The following is a 13,720-nucleotide window of genomic DNA, read 5'->3' as shown; positions in this document are numbered from 1 at the left end:
TTTCTTTTTAGTGCAGTCATTTTGAGCATGGGCATTAATGAATGCAGTGTGCTCTCTTGCTGCATCAGCTTTCCTATGCAGATTTTCTTGGGTATATGAAAATAATGTCCAAGAAATGGCATGCAACAACACAGATGTGAGACAGAGATGTGCCCTTCCAATGGCATATTAAATCTGCAAATTAAATGAGTGCCCAGGCTCAGGCAGGAGCTGTGTGAAGGCCAGGCCTGCTGCCAGAGTGGCTGAGTAAGCAGGATACTGAAAGGCAGAGCGTGCCAGAGAAGCCAAGCTGGCACTGCCAAGTGCCTTGTGCCATGATATCTGTTATCTCTGTGCCTTGCCCTGCTGTGGTGGGTCTCAAGGGTGCTCTAAGATGGAGCAGTTTGTTCTGTGCAGCATAAGCTGCGCAAAGTACTGAAGAATATCAAGAAGGGTTGTGGAGAAGTATGCAATGGTAATAGTATTCAGAATAGGAATTAATAACTTATGTGACTTACTGGGAGAGTTTGTGCCTAAAGCATAGGTGCTAATGCCTTTTTAAGGAGGTGACTTGCAAATTCAGATTTTCTTTCAGCTTTGCAGTGTGCTTTTAATAACCTGTCTTCATTCAGGCACAGTTATAAGGGAAGGCTGAGTGTGGCTCTGTTTTAATTTATCTTAGTTTAGCTAATGCTTTGAGAAATTATTGTCTTAATGGTGAGAAAGTACATCTCTTGGAAAGTGTCAACAAAGGACTACCTGTTTGGGGAAACTGTTCCTGGTTTGTGGAGCTCTTGAGCTGAGCAGATGATGTAATATTTTAATGTGATTTTGTGAGAGGGTGCATTGCATTTCTGTGTCCCTATTTCTTCTGTAACTGCTTGTCCTGGTTTGCTGGGTTTGACTTGTTAATGCATATGCAGAACCTGAGGTGGAGAGAGAATTACTGAGGAGCATGCTTGCACCCTGGAGGGGCAAGGATGACTTAAGTTAAAATGCTGCCTCCATGTCCCATGGGTATGTGGTGTGGTAGTGACTGGATCTCCTGCATTATTCATTGCCTCTAGCTTCTACTGTGCCGTGGGTGTTTATCACATGAATAGTTGTGCTGTGGGCTGCTGCAGAAGAGGTGTGTGTGTGACCTGAATACTCATCACCCACAGGTCTCTAAGTGACAGATAAAACCTGGTCTCAACTATGGTGTGTCTGCTAAGTCATATCACTCTGAGATGTTTTTCTCCCTAGCCAGCTTATGGAAGAGCATCTTCAGTTGATTCTGACCCTCATGGTTGGTCTCTGTCACATATATTAGCTTTCAGTTCCTTCTTCAAAATATGATGCCTGCGTGAAAGTTATTCCTAAAATATATGTGAAAATTGTTCAGCTAGTTGTGCTGCACCCCCTTGTGCTAAGAATAAGATTTTTGGAGAGAAATTTCAGACTGTTTTGTTTTCAAATATTGATTCAAGTTTGTATTTCCACTTTTAAGGTATTTAATTTTTTTTTTTTAACTCAGCTGCTTAAGGATTTTCAAAGCATACTTGTTTTGCTGCAGAAGTGCTATCATCAAATTGTGTGTTGGGCTTTTGTGAGCTCTAAAATTTGGGTCAGGGCAGATGAGGAAACAGGAAATATGGCTTGATTGCTGGGGGGAAAACATGCTGCAGTGGTACTTGATTGAAGAGTTGCTGTTGAAGGATAAAGTACCCATGTTGATTGTGCTGTGCTTTTGGCACAACATCCTGAGCACTGTGAGCTCAGCCCAGGTGTTTGCTCAGACAGTTCTGCACTAGCAGGAATTGTCTGCTTCTTGTTGGGAGTCATGGTTGCAGTGATACTGAAAGCTGGAGAGGAGTGGACTTAAGGACAGAAAGGGGGATACAAGGCTTTGTTGTGCTGCTGGGATGATGCTCAGCACATTGCAGACCTGCTTCAGGCAGGGCCCTGAGGTGCTGGAGCTGTGTTCTGGATGTTTCTAAGCTGTCCCTATTCCAATGGCTTCTGCACATGGGATAGATGTGTGCTGAGACCTCACACCAGAGCAGCACGTGTCTCTCTGGCTCTCTGGTTCACCCTGAGGAAGCTGAATTAGTCACTAGTGAAAATACCAATTCTCTCAGTGTAGGGTATTCCCATGAAAGTTTGTAATGGTGAGCTAGTATGATTTGTGTGTAACTGTAGTGGCAGAACACAATTTGAAGTGGGCTTTGAAGTGCACAATGTGACAGGACCATGTGAGCTGAAGCCAGCGCTGTGCACTGGGAGGTGTCAGCCAAGGCTGAAGATGAATTCTGCTTCAGTGTCACCCAGTGCTTTGCTTTCTTCTGATTTGATGTCTGTGCAGCACAGTTCAGCAAAGAGTTGAGAAAAGCAGTAAGTCATGCAGCCAGAGAACTGAAGAAATACCCTGGTGTTTGGGAGCAGTGACTGGCAATGTGAAAGTCTGCATAAATGTTTTGAGGGCAATGGTGAGGAGAATTGCTAAAATGAAAATACAGTTTTGGGCCAGAGTGACATAAATGTTTTAGTCCCACCCACACGTGCCACCTTCTAATCAATACTTTAAAAGGAAGAACAAAAACCACATTTCAGTATCTGCTTTGGATATTTTTAAATAAAAGAATCACTGAAATGAAGGGAGGAGACCTGAGTATCCTTCATAAATATTGAGACTTTCCCTCCTCACAGTCTCCTCTGCAGTGATCCCTGGTCAGTCTTCTTTGTGGGGAGCAGAGAGCAAAGGACTCTTGCCTGTGTCCCAGGAGGACCCCAGGCCTCCACCTGCCCTTTCCAAGAGGGTGTCAGAGTATGCTTTTTAACGTGGAAGGAGAATAGAGGAACCCCTCCTGCCTATAGTGGAACACCAAATCTCTTCAGTTTCATTGGACTTGTCAGGGTTCATAAATAAAACAGTGCCATGTGCATTTCAGTGTTTTATCCACTAGTTGTGAAAGAAACACTTCTTCCTGACCTTCAAAAATTTGGGAAGGTAAAACCATCTAAGTGATGCAATTTTCCTTTTGGCCCCCTAGGGCAGTAAGTGAATTAATGTGTTTGATGCTTCTTTCTGTGGATTTGGCAAAAACTACTGCCAAAGAAGGTAGGATGCAGAGAAAGGTAGATGCAGAAAGTGTCAGGGAATCCTTGGGATGTGACAGCAGCCTTCTCCACCCCATCTGCAATGAGTTTTTTAGGCATCATTATGTTATGTGAGTCCCCCATGGTTGTCAGGCTGTTTTGTTGAGGTTTGTTTTTTATACTATTTCCAGACTAAGACCCCTAGAAGCCTGATAAAAAATGAAGCTTTTCTTCTGTCCTTTTGAAAACAAGCCCCAGCAGCCCAGGTTCTTGGGGTGGTTGCATGAGGCTTACTGGGAGGCTGACTGATGGACTGAAGTTAGACACTGTTAATGTACTTTTTAGAAGGAAAGAAAAATATATTCCTAAAATAGATGGCCATGCTGTACTTATTAATTATTGATGTTACATTGGATGACTTCTTTATTCTATTAAGAAGTTGGAAGAAGAGGTGAATTTCAATGCAGGGGTATGTAGGATCCTGGGATTGCTGCTTAAAAGACAATTTAAGGCAGAGCTCTGATAATGGCGTGTCTGCATGTCTGTGCATGCCCAGAGGAAGCTGCAGTATGAAAACTGTCACGAGTTTTGTTCTGATACCAGTTCATTCAGCTCTGTATGATGAATTCTGTACACATGTAATAGCCTCAGTCTCACACATGAGTTCATAACTGTGCTTCCAGCCTAAAAGTGCAGGAATTGTGAAGTCTGTACGTATTTTTCCCACAGCAACTGGATTCCTACTGACTTTTGCACCCTTTCATCCTGCCCAACAAACAGGTTTGCAGTCCAGTAGCAATATATAGCCATTACTGTAGTGGATGCAGGAGGGCAGCTCCAGAGTGATAGAATTCTTAGACTTTGTGTTCCCTGATTCAAATAGATGGATTTATTTTCATATAGAATGAGCTTTCAATGTGAAGAAGTAGAAGACTATCTACTGCTCTCCCTGGACAGAAATGCCACCCCCAGCTCCAGTCTGGCTGCTCTTTTCTGCAGCCCATCTGAGAAGCAGTTGCCTATTATGCAGAGGAGAAGAGCTGATGAATATTTTTGATTTTTTTGTGTCAGTTTTTAGGTGTAGGTGGATTTAAATCAGAGATCCTCATTCAATGTCAACAGAAACATCTGAAGATCTTGCTGGTCGAGGTTATTTTATTATATTAGGACAAAATAAAAATACAATGCTATTGCTGAACAACCCACCATTAATCTAGTGTGTGTGCTTCAGGAGAAAGAGTTTCTAAAGTATAGAACTTATTTTGGTACTGAATGACTCCAGCTGAAATTTGGTGGTTGGAGACCTGCCTCTTTTGTATTAACTTGAACTCTCAAGTCCCTTACCAATAACAAGGAACTGGAAAGGAGAGCTGTAAAACCAGCTACCTTCTCAGCTGTTAGCAGGAAGCCACCAGGCACAAGCTGCAGTGGGGAAGAAGGAAAAAGCTGCAGTGTTTCCTAGGTAAATTCCTGCTAAACCTCAAGAAAGTAGATTTGGCCCGAGTTTAAATGTTACAAATCCATGGGGAGTCTATCAGAAGTCTGTCTCTGTTTTGAGATATGTACAAAAGTATGTTTTGCTCTAGTGTCTCGGGAAGAGCAATAATTCCTAATTTTTTTCTATGCTGACTGGTGTTTTCTGTTTGGTTTTATTATTTCTAGCCGAAATTCTGTAATGTGCTCAAGATCATATTTCACACATAACTTCTTTCTTAGGCTAGGTGAAGACAGGATTGCAGGTCTGTGTCCTGTGAAAACCCAAGTACCCAGAAATCCCATTTCAAATATATGTAGCTATCACCCCATTTTTGCAAAAGGAGAAAATAAGGACAATTTAACTTTTTAAACTTGCACCTATTATTACCCCAGCCAGTCAGTTGTTTATTTCAGTAATGGTAATGTTATTTTACTGTTTTGTCATCTGTGGGCGTTAGACATTTGCTCATTACTTCTCTACTAAGGGTATCAGTGCCTGCATGTTATTGCCTTTCAATTTGCTGCTTTTAATAAAGCCCTAAATGAGTTATTGCTGCTTGCATAGGTCTGGGAGGCTGAGCTGGCTCCACTGTTGGCTGTCTGAGCCTTTCTTGAAATATGAGGATTTTTAAACAGGATGAAAAAAGATTCCTGTCTTCATTTTCAAGTCTGCCAATTTTCAAGGCAGGCAATGTGGTAAAAATGTGGGTGGAGAAGTGGACATTTTCAGCAGGATTCAGAGGAAAGGAAAAATACTCAGGGTGGTGGATTCTCAACTGGGAAATAGAAAATGTTGGGTGTGTGGCAGCACAGTTTCAGGAATTTATGCCATCAGTGTTAAAATCCTGTTTGGTCAGAGGTCAAAAATCTGCTGATAAAACTTTGTTTTGCAGTTTTCTGTTTGCTGTTTTGTTGAAGAGGCTGGTCATTCCTACCTTTGAGACCTGTATTTTGTATTTCAGGCTTTCCTCTGATCTCAGATCTGGAAGCTGACCTTATCTTAGTTTGTGTTAAAAAACTGTCTCCTTTCAGGAGAAAAAGACTTTGAGTTTGAGATTATTTTATTATCTTGGAGCTTATTGAATTGATTACTGTTTCAGTTCAGTTACTCTAGGTATGGTTTAGGACAAGTTTGATATATAGGATGAAAACAATTAATTCTAAAAATGACAATGCCATGACAGACAGATGCATCTTTTTGTTTATGTTGGGAAGAAATTATTTTAAATTATTTGGAAAAGCTGCCATGTATGCTCAGCCTGTGAAGAAGTTTGGGTCTCGGTACTTGACCCAGAAAGTTTTGTTTCTATAAACCCATGGGTCTCAGCAGGAACTTGCTGGTTTCTTGGCTTTCCTGGTAGGAAGGTGTTAACAACATGTGTGCTTTATTTCTCTCCCTCTTTTTGTCCTCTCTCTTGAATACTGAAATCTGATACAGAAGTGCACAAATGTGCTAAATTGGGTTAGAGTATCAGTTTAATGAGCATTGATATGTTTTCTTCCTGAAGAACTTTTCTTTAAAGTAAAATTTATTATTGAAAATGCAGTGAGTATATTTTCTTGATTTTTTTAAAAAAAGCTTTATATTTCAAAATTACTTTTTATCTAGTGTAAAAAAGTTATTTCCAAGTTTCAAAGGACAAATATATTTTTTAGCAAGAATGTATTTAGCTCTCTTAAATGATGTGTTTTGTTTCAGTGCTTTCTAGAATTTATAGTTCTTGGATTTCTGTTAGAACAAAGAAAAATATAAACCTCTGTTTAAAATAGAATATAATTTGGCTTGATTTAGCCTGACTTTTGCTTTAATACAGCAGATGAGATTTGTATCTTTGGTCTTGCATATTTGTTTGCTCCCCCATGCAGGGAAAATAAAGTTAAACACCACCCTGAATCCTAGAACCATAGTTTGACTGACAGATATCTTGCTGCTGCTAGAGGATCTTTTGATGGGAGGATAACCTCATTGTGTGAGGTTTTGTATATATTTTGGTATTGTATAGATATTATGTATTGGTAAAATACATGTATATTTTTCAGTACTGAATGCCACAGCATTAATGTAACCACTTGCCAGGGATGAAATGACTGTGATGCAGTGTACAGACATTGCAAAAATAAATTATATACTTGATGTCTACCGAGTGCAAGCATAATTGAAAACATGATTTTTTATGAACTCATTGTTTAATGAGCACTTCTTGCTGCTTTTTCTTGACTTGGGCTCATGTCTATCGTCTGGATTAATTTTCTTCATGATATTCAGTGTTTGTGCAGGGGAAAACGGCAGCTCTGTGTTGCAGTCTGGGGAGAGAGAATTTAAAGTGTGCTTGCAATATGTCCCTTGCATACCTGAGCTGCCATGGTCTGGCAGCAGTAGTGACCCCTGCTAGGTTTGGGAGGATCCCTGCCCTGGGATGCCTGGATCCTCTGTTCTGCTTTTACTTCTCCTGTGTAAACTGAAGGTGGCTGCTTGGGTTACTCAGTCATTTGTCAGTGCTCCTCTGATTCCCAGGCTCCTGCTGCTTCTTCTGGTATCCTGCACCTTTGCAAGCTCAGTAGTTTTCATTAGTGCCTCTTGATTCTTCATAAATTAAAATACATGATTTGGTTTTGTTTTGCAGCTTGCCTGATTTCTGCAGTGACCTCAGAGGGTGCTGGTGCTCCAGAACTTGGTGCTCTTGAACAGGCTTTCCACAAGAACCTGGGAAGAGTGAGTAATCTGCTCCATGTCCTGGGATCCTCTAGGGTGGGGGCACTCCTTCTGCACCTTTCCTGTCTCACATCTTAAACACTGAAGTTTGAGCACAGAGACTGGAGGTACCTGTATTTCTATGCAGCACTTACATTGTTTATCATGATATTCATGAACAGGGGCAGTCCAGTTCTTCTAGTACTCCAGCCACAGTTCTTGGTGTATCCATTTTTGCAGAGTAGCTGTACTGTAACTTGCTCTGCCACCTCATGTGGGAAAAAGCTGCACTCAGCAGAGGTGTTTCACAGCAGTGCTGCTCCTCTGTGGTGTCAGTAATGCTGTCTGTTGATGCAGACACCTGTGCTGGATGTCAGTGTTCTGTGCATCCTCCTGTGATGTACCCACAAGGTTCTCTGTGGGTCTGGGAGAGGGAGGGAGGCCCACAGCCACAGAGCCTTGTGACTCCAGCTGAGGCTGTGTGTGTCAAGAGATTATCTGCTGTCATGCTCCCCAGCAGCATCTGATGCCATGGCTTTCCCTTCCTTCTCACATGAATTGACCAGGCTAGGGATGTGTTTCCCAGTACCTGGCAAGCCAGCAGGGTTTCTCATCTTCTGAAATAAGGTATATGAGAAGTCTGGAACTATCTACCCATAAAGCAAGTGCTGTTAGCTGGATGACCTGGGCTAAGCATGTCTCTTGGTCTGTGCTGTACAAGTAGTTGTGCTGGCAGAGCCCTGTGGAGAGACTGCTCTCTTTGCTGATAGAGGCAGGAAGTTTTTTCCATCACTATTGCCTTTCCAAGTTTCTGAAATGCAGCAGCACTCTTTTGGGCTTTTGCTGATGTGATCCTTACCAGAGTTTTACTTGGTACAGTCCTCATGGATGGAGGTGACCTGTGGAGTAGTGGTGAAATGCTACAATGGAAAACCTAGCTGTGCTTGGTAAGCTTCTCACAGAAAGCAAGAGCACAGTGGCATCTCTAACTGCAGAAGAAATAAGTACCTTCCCATTCAGAAATACTGTTTTTACCAAACAGTCAGCTTTGAAAAATACTTTTCATGGATCTTGTTGTAAATGAGGTTCAGACTAGATGTCTGAAATATTGCCCTCTTGGTTCAGGCTTTATGGGGAGATCTGTGTTTCCCAGTGGTGACTGCTTTGATTGTGTAATGCTTTTGCACTCCCACAGCTCCTTAGCTTGCCAGGCTTCCTTGTGGCACACAGCCCAACCTGCTGCAGCCCCAGAGGCTCAGAGCACTGCAGTTCTTCTTTTCAATGGGCAACATTACTTCTAACTTAACAAATCCTTACCAATTAACAAGTAAAACTGAGATCACTAACTGATACCAGTTCAGATATCCTCCACTGCACTGAGTGGAGGTTAACTGTATTTTTAACAAACTTGCAAGTGCCCAAGACAGTCCTTTCCTTTGTGTTAAAATGTATATGTAGTTATGCACAGAATGCCCTGATGTTTTCTGTTATTGTTTGGTGAGCAAAATCTGCTCTGAGATAATGTAGAATAAATGTAAAAAGCATGTGTGCTTTACCGAGAAATTATGTATTGTCTGTCAGGGGACCATGAATGTTTTGAATTCAGCTTGCTCTATGTGATCTGCCTGCAGAAGTACTGAAAGGCTAAATTTCAGAAAAACATGCTTTTGATGAGTTAAGGTCCGTCTCATAAAGCCTTAAACATTAGGAAATTCATTCAAGTGATTGACAGCGATGATGCCCTCCAGAACAGAGTGGGAAATAATCCCATCCCTACATGGTGAATGGGAACCTCAGTTAAACAGGTGGGTGGCACAGTACCTGGAAAGGATGACTAAGAAAAAGAAAAGCCCTCAAGAAGGGCTTCTCAGTTATGGAGAAGAAGGAAAGCATCCAAATCAAAGCTTGTTAGGGGAGGAGTTAGAAGCACAAAGGCAGCCAGAAAGTGGACAGGACAGAGCCATGCAAGCAAGAATGTCTGCATGCAAGAAGAATTTCAGTACTGAGAATTGGTTGGAAGGAGAAATGATGGAGTTGCCAGACTTTTTGGGCAGGACGGGACTTCCCAGATATCTGAGCATGTCAGGTCCAAGTGTGGTAAAACCACAGGAGCTGCAGCAGGGCTGGAGTGCAGGCAGGACATCCTCTTGTCTGTGGGGCTGTTCTTGTCTTTCCAGATCCCGGGGCACTTTAACCCTGCGCCAGCCAGCAAAGGTGATGGGGGAGGAGGTGTTTGGGAAGCAGGGTGGCTCTGCCTCAGCAAAGGCAGGTGGGGAGGACAGCATAACCTCCTTGGTGTAAGCACTGCCAGGCCAAACTGGAAGCATGGATGAAGACTCTTAGGTAAATGAAGACTTGGAATGAAAATATGTATTTTTGAAACTTGTTGGTAGTTATTAAATGAAACTAATGGCTAGGAACTGTTGATGACCTCCAAAAAGGTCAAACATGCAATGATACAAGAGATGTGGCTAGTAGATAACATTGTGCTTTCTCCAAGAGGCAGTTTTATGTGAGAGATCCATGTCTGATCCTTTCATTTTCCTAGTACAGAAAATGAAAGTGCTGTCTCTGTAGGTGTCTCCAGAAATCAGCAGCACAACTTCCTAATGGCCTGGTGGGCACTTTGCTTGCTTGTTTGAATTGTGCTTTGCTACTGTTGTCCAACAGGTAATGCTGCCAGTCATTACTTTGAATACAGACAAGTGAAAAACAATAAATTTGCATTATATATGCAAATATGTACACAAAATCTGTGTGTGTATATTGAATTTGGATTTCTTAAAATGAGCCATCTACCAGTCTTACAGACTGATTTTTAAATTCCCCCTTCCCCCTAGATTAGCCTCTTTCAGTGTCTGAACCTTTTGCTGTAATGGATCTGTTTTGTATAGGACCTGTGGCCTTTGTGTGCTTTTAAAACAATGCACAGCATTCCTCTTACCCATTCCTTAGCAGACCTATTTCCTAGTATGCAAAGCAAGACTTGGAAGGTAGGATTGTGTTGTTTGTCAGAATATCACACAGAGAGTGCTGGAGTGTGATTTCTTGAGTAGCTGTCCCCTGAGAAACATCATGCAATAACCTTTTCTTTCCCCACACTGTGTGCAGCTGTTCCTTGCCAGTGTTGAGTGATGTAGTCAGTCACACTTGGATGACTTCTGTAGCTCATTTGCAGTCATCTCCTTTTCTCATATGCTTTTTCTTGGGTTTGTGAGGGTAGGTTGTACAACAATCTGTTGTATGAGATTAGGGCAGCCAATATGAGTGTGCCTATATTTATGTGTGGACACAAATGCATTTATAGCAGATGTTGCTTCTAGAAAATCAGGAAAGGTCAAGGAGTCAGTTGACCTCATAAGCAGCAGCATGTGTGAAAAAATAAATTTGGGCGAAACACAACATAGCTTTAATGGCCATTAATAGTATGAAGATTGGACAATGATTTTTTTTTTTCTGAAACAAAAGGGAATTCAAGTAAACTGGATTCTGTGTGCCAGCTGTATAGACAGAACTCTTGGTTTGACTCACTCATTGGAAAAAAAACAACCCACAAAGACTACCAGAATTTAGTTTGTCTTTTGGGGTTTTTTTTCTTCGTATCAAAACATGAATACAAGTTAAATGAAACTTCTATGTAGCAGGCATAAAACCTGAAAAATGTGGAAGAGTTGCAAGAAAAGCTCTGTAAAGAAAATGGCTTAGGAAGATGACAGTCTCAGTTGAAAGTCATGGCATCTTTCCAAGATGATGTGTGTCCAAATTCTGTATGATGATGAGTAGCTGGTAGCTCTGTCACCACAGCTCCTAAAAGAGGCTTGGCCTGAGGTGAAATGCTTTCAGGTGCTCCCTGGGTAGCAGGTATGCACTGCTGGTGCTCAGGTTTTGTTTCCATGGTTCTCTGTAACTGCTGCAGAGTGGGGATGGCCACCTGAAAGGAATCAGTGAAGATTATCAGGAAGGATAATTAAAAAAACCCCAAAACTTTAGGCAGAGCTATATCAAATTTTTTCTTGAAGAGAAGCTATAAGCCTATATGTCCATTTGTGTCTATGTAGTTTTAAATTCAACTATAAAGATGGAAAAATCATCCTAAAACATTTTTAAGCAATTTTGCAGCATAATAAGCAGCAAAAAACCACAGAAAGATGTTCAGAAACACATTTGTTACAAAACAAATGTGAACCAACAGGTTAAAAAGTAATATGAAGACTTGATCTGACTTATCAGGTACATTCAGGTTTAACTCAGGTTTATGTGGAGTTCTGGGTATCTAAGTTGTGTACAGTTAAAAATAAAACCAAATCCAAACCTGTACATGCATGATATGGGGATTTTTCAAAAGCAACATTTGAGTACTCCTTCCATTTTGTTTATCAGTCTCATGGATGCGTATATAGAAAAAAGGGCTAGTTTTCAGATGTTTTAGCTGTGGCATTTGGGTACCAACAAGATTGGTCACATTTCTGTAAGAGTTCCCTGAGCTTGCTGAAGAGCAGAAATTCCCCCAAGGTTTACCTCTGTGAGTGGATGTGTTTAAAGAAAGGGGAGGTTGCTTTGCATAGTCTGAGACACAAAAGATGGTTCTTAAGGAAAAACAAAACTAAACTAAACAAAAACCAGCAAACAACAGCACAGAAAAACCCCAAAACCAAACCCAAGCACCATTTTCATTTGTCATGATCTGGGTATGTCCTCTCTGGTACATAGAACCCAATACCACTATTATTTTGTGGAGCAGTTTAACTTCATTTGCTGTCTGATCCCTGCTTCCTAATTGGCTTTTGATAGTTGGCTTTAATCCACCTTGTAAATCTTTGAAGTTCACATTTTATGTAGTAACTGATGAAGCCTTTGCTATGAGAACCTATATTTATGTTGTCTTTTCCTCTGAGATTTATGGAGTTTTTAAATGTGATATTTAAAAATGGTCAAACCTTTTGTGTCCTGACCTCTACAAAGAGTGGTTTGCTCCCAGAGTGGGCACACTACCTTAGGAAGACCATACTGTACTTTATTTCAGCTGTTTGAGAGCATGATTGTAAGGTCTGGGAGTCTTAATTTTTATTTGTTAGGATTTTTTCTTATGGTACGGTGCAAAGGCCCCCTTCAATGGTGTGGTGCTAGGTGCTGAAGGAGAAGCCTGTCTCAACTGTAGACATTTGATATAATTTAGTGAGGTTGCTTAGGGAAAGTGTATACCTTTCAGAAAGACAATGCATTTATGAGAAATGAACAATCTTGCAGCTCCATACATACTGATCATACTCTTTCACAAGCTATGGAAAAGAATGGTAAATACTCTCTTCTTGTTACAGTCTGTTTTCCCCTCAGTCATTTGCTTTTCTAATCCTTGCACAACTGAAAACTGTTCTGTTGTATTTTATTATGAATTTGATCCATTTAGGGTGAGGAGAGACTTAATTTTTTTCAACTAATAAATATGTATTTTTAGTTTTATTCCTATAAAATAGGAAAGGCGAGGCAGCCATCTGCAGGTTTGTTCCTTGCACAACTTTACCATGAGTTGAGCCACCAAAAAAACTTGTAAAGGTCTGTTTGACCCATGGCAAGGAGCTGTCCCATATTGTCCTGCACAAGAAATGCAGGATTTTTTGAATGAATGTTAGTTTTACTGCATACCACTTCCTTTTCTTCTTAACAGACAGAATTCTTTTAGTGGCAAGAGAGTACTGTCTCATTGATTCACTGAACTTTCCCCATTGAGGGGAGCTAAACAGGACATGCTTTGTCAGCACTGATTTGGAAAGCAGTGGAGAACTTTACCTCTTGTTTGGACTGTCAGGTGTGCAGCCTTGTAGGTGTCTATTCAGAGGTAATCTACAAAGGCTGTAGCAATGTTATGCCATTGCATTTAAAGTCATTTTTAGCTCAGGCTGCCATGGTCCTATTCTTTCCACTTGCTCTCACTAGCTACCAATACTTGTGCAACCACCATCACCCATTTCAGGAGCCTAATCTGACTGAAAATATGTCTGTATATGGTGTTTTCAGCTGTGTTGGCTCCCAGACTATATCACCAGAGAATTGCATGGATGCCAGTATATATAAAGGCTTATCTAATTCAGGAATAAGCTAGCATTGTGTTCAGTAAGGGAACTGACATACCTGAAGATTTGGGGAGATCTCCCACTTTCAGTGCAGTGCTGTTTTGTCTATGTCCTGATATTTCTCTTAATTTCCTGTATAGAACAAGTTTGTGCTTGTAGCTGCAGCCTGAGACATTATAAATCCTTAATTCATTAAGGTAAAACACTCTTCAGAATTTGCTGCTTTTCCTGGTGTTTCCAGCAAGGAAGTAAATGAAATAAGAGGGAATGTATTTTAATAAAGGATGCAATTAACATTCAATATGTATTGATAGACATTTGGGAATAAGAAGGCAATTCAGGTAAACTAGGAAAAAGGTAAAGCTGAAAAGAACTAAAAGTCATATTTTGGTACAAAATCCTACACCAAAGAAAAAAACAATGG

The 13,720-nt window shown here is 40.9% G+C and overlaps 1 protein-coding gene across 9 annotated transcripts in view; it reads left to right on the top strand.

Annotated features, from left to right (window-relative positions):
• Positions 1-13,720, top strand: part of APBB2 (amyloid beta precursor protein binding family B member 2) — a 166,029-nt gene that overhangs the window by 48,245 nt on the left and 104,064 nt on the right. For all 9 annotated transcript variants that reach the window (XM_064710303.1, XM_064710312.1, XM_064710308.1 and 6 more), the window contains exon 2: positions 7,158-7,246. The gene's annotated coding sequence lies outside the window, so the exon portion shown is untranslated. The remainder of the gene's footprint in view (positions 1-7,157; positions 7,247-13,720) is intronic.

Source organism: Zonotrichia leucophrys, chromosome 4 (assembly GCF_028769735.1).
Source record: "Zonotrichia leucophrys gambelii isolate GWCS_2022_RI chromosome 4, RI_Zleu_2.0, whole genome shotgun sequence".
Lineage (NCBI taxonomy): Eukaryota > Metazoa > Chordata > Aves > Passeriformes > Passerellidae > Zonotrichia > Zonotrichia leucophrys.
Note: the sequence above shows the minus strand (reverse complement) of the source record. Positions and strands in the feature narration are given on the sequence as shown.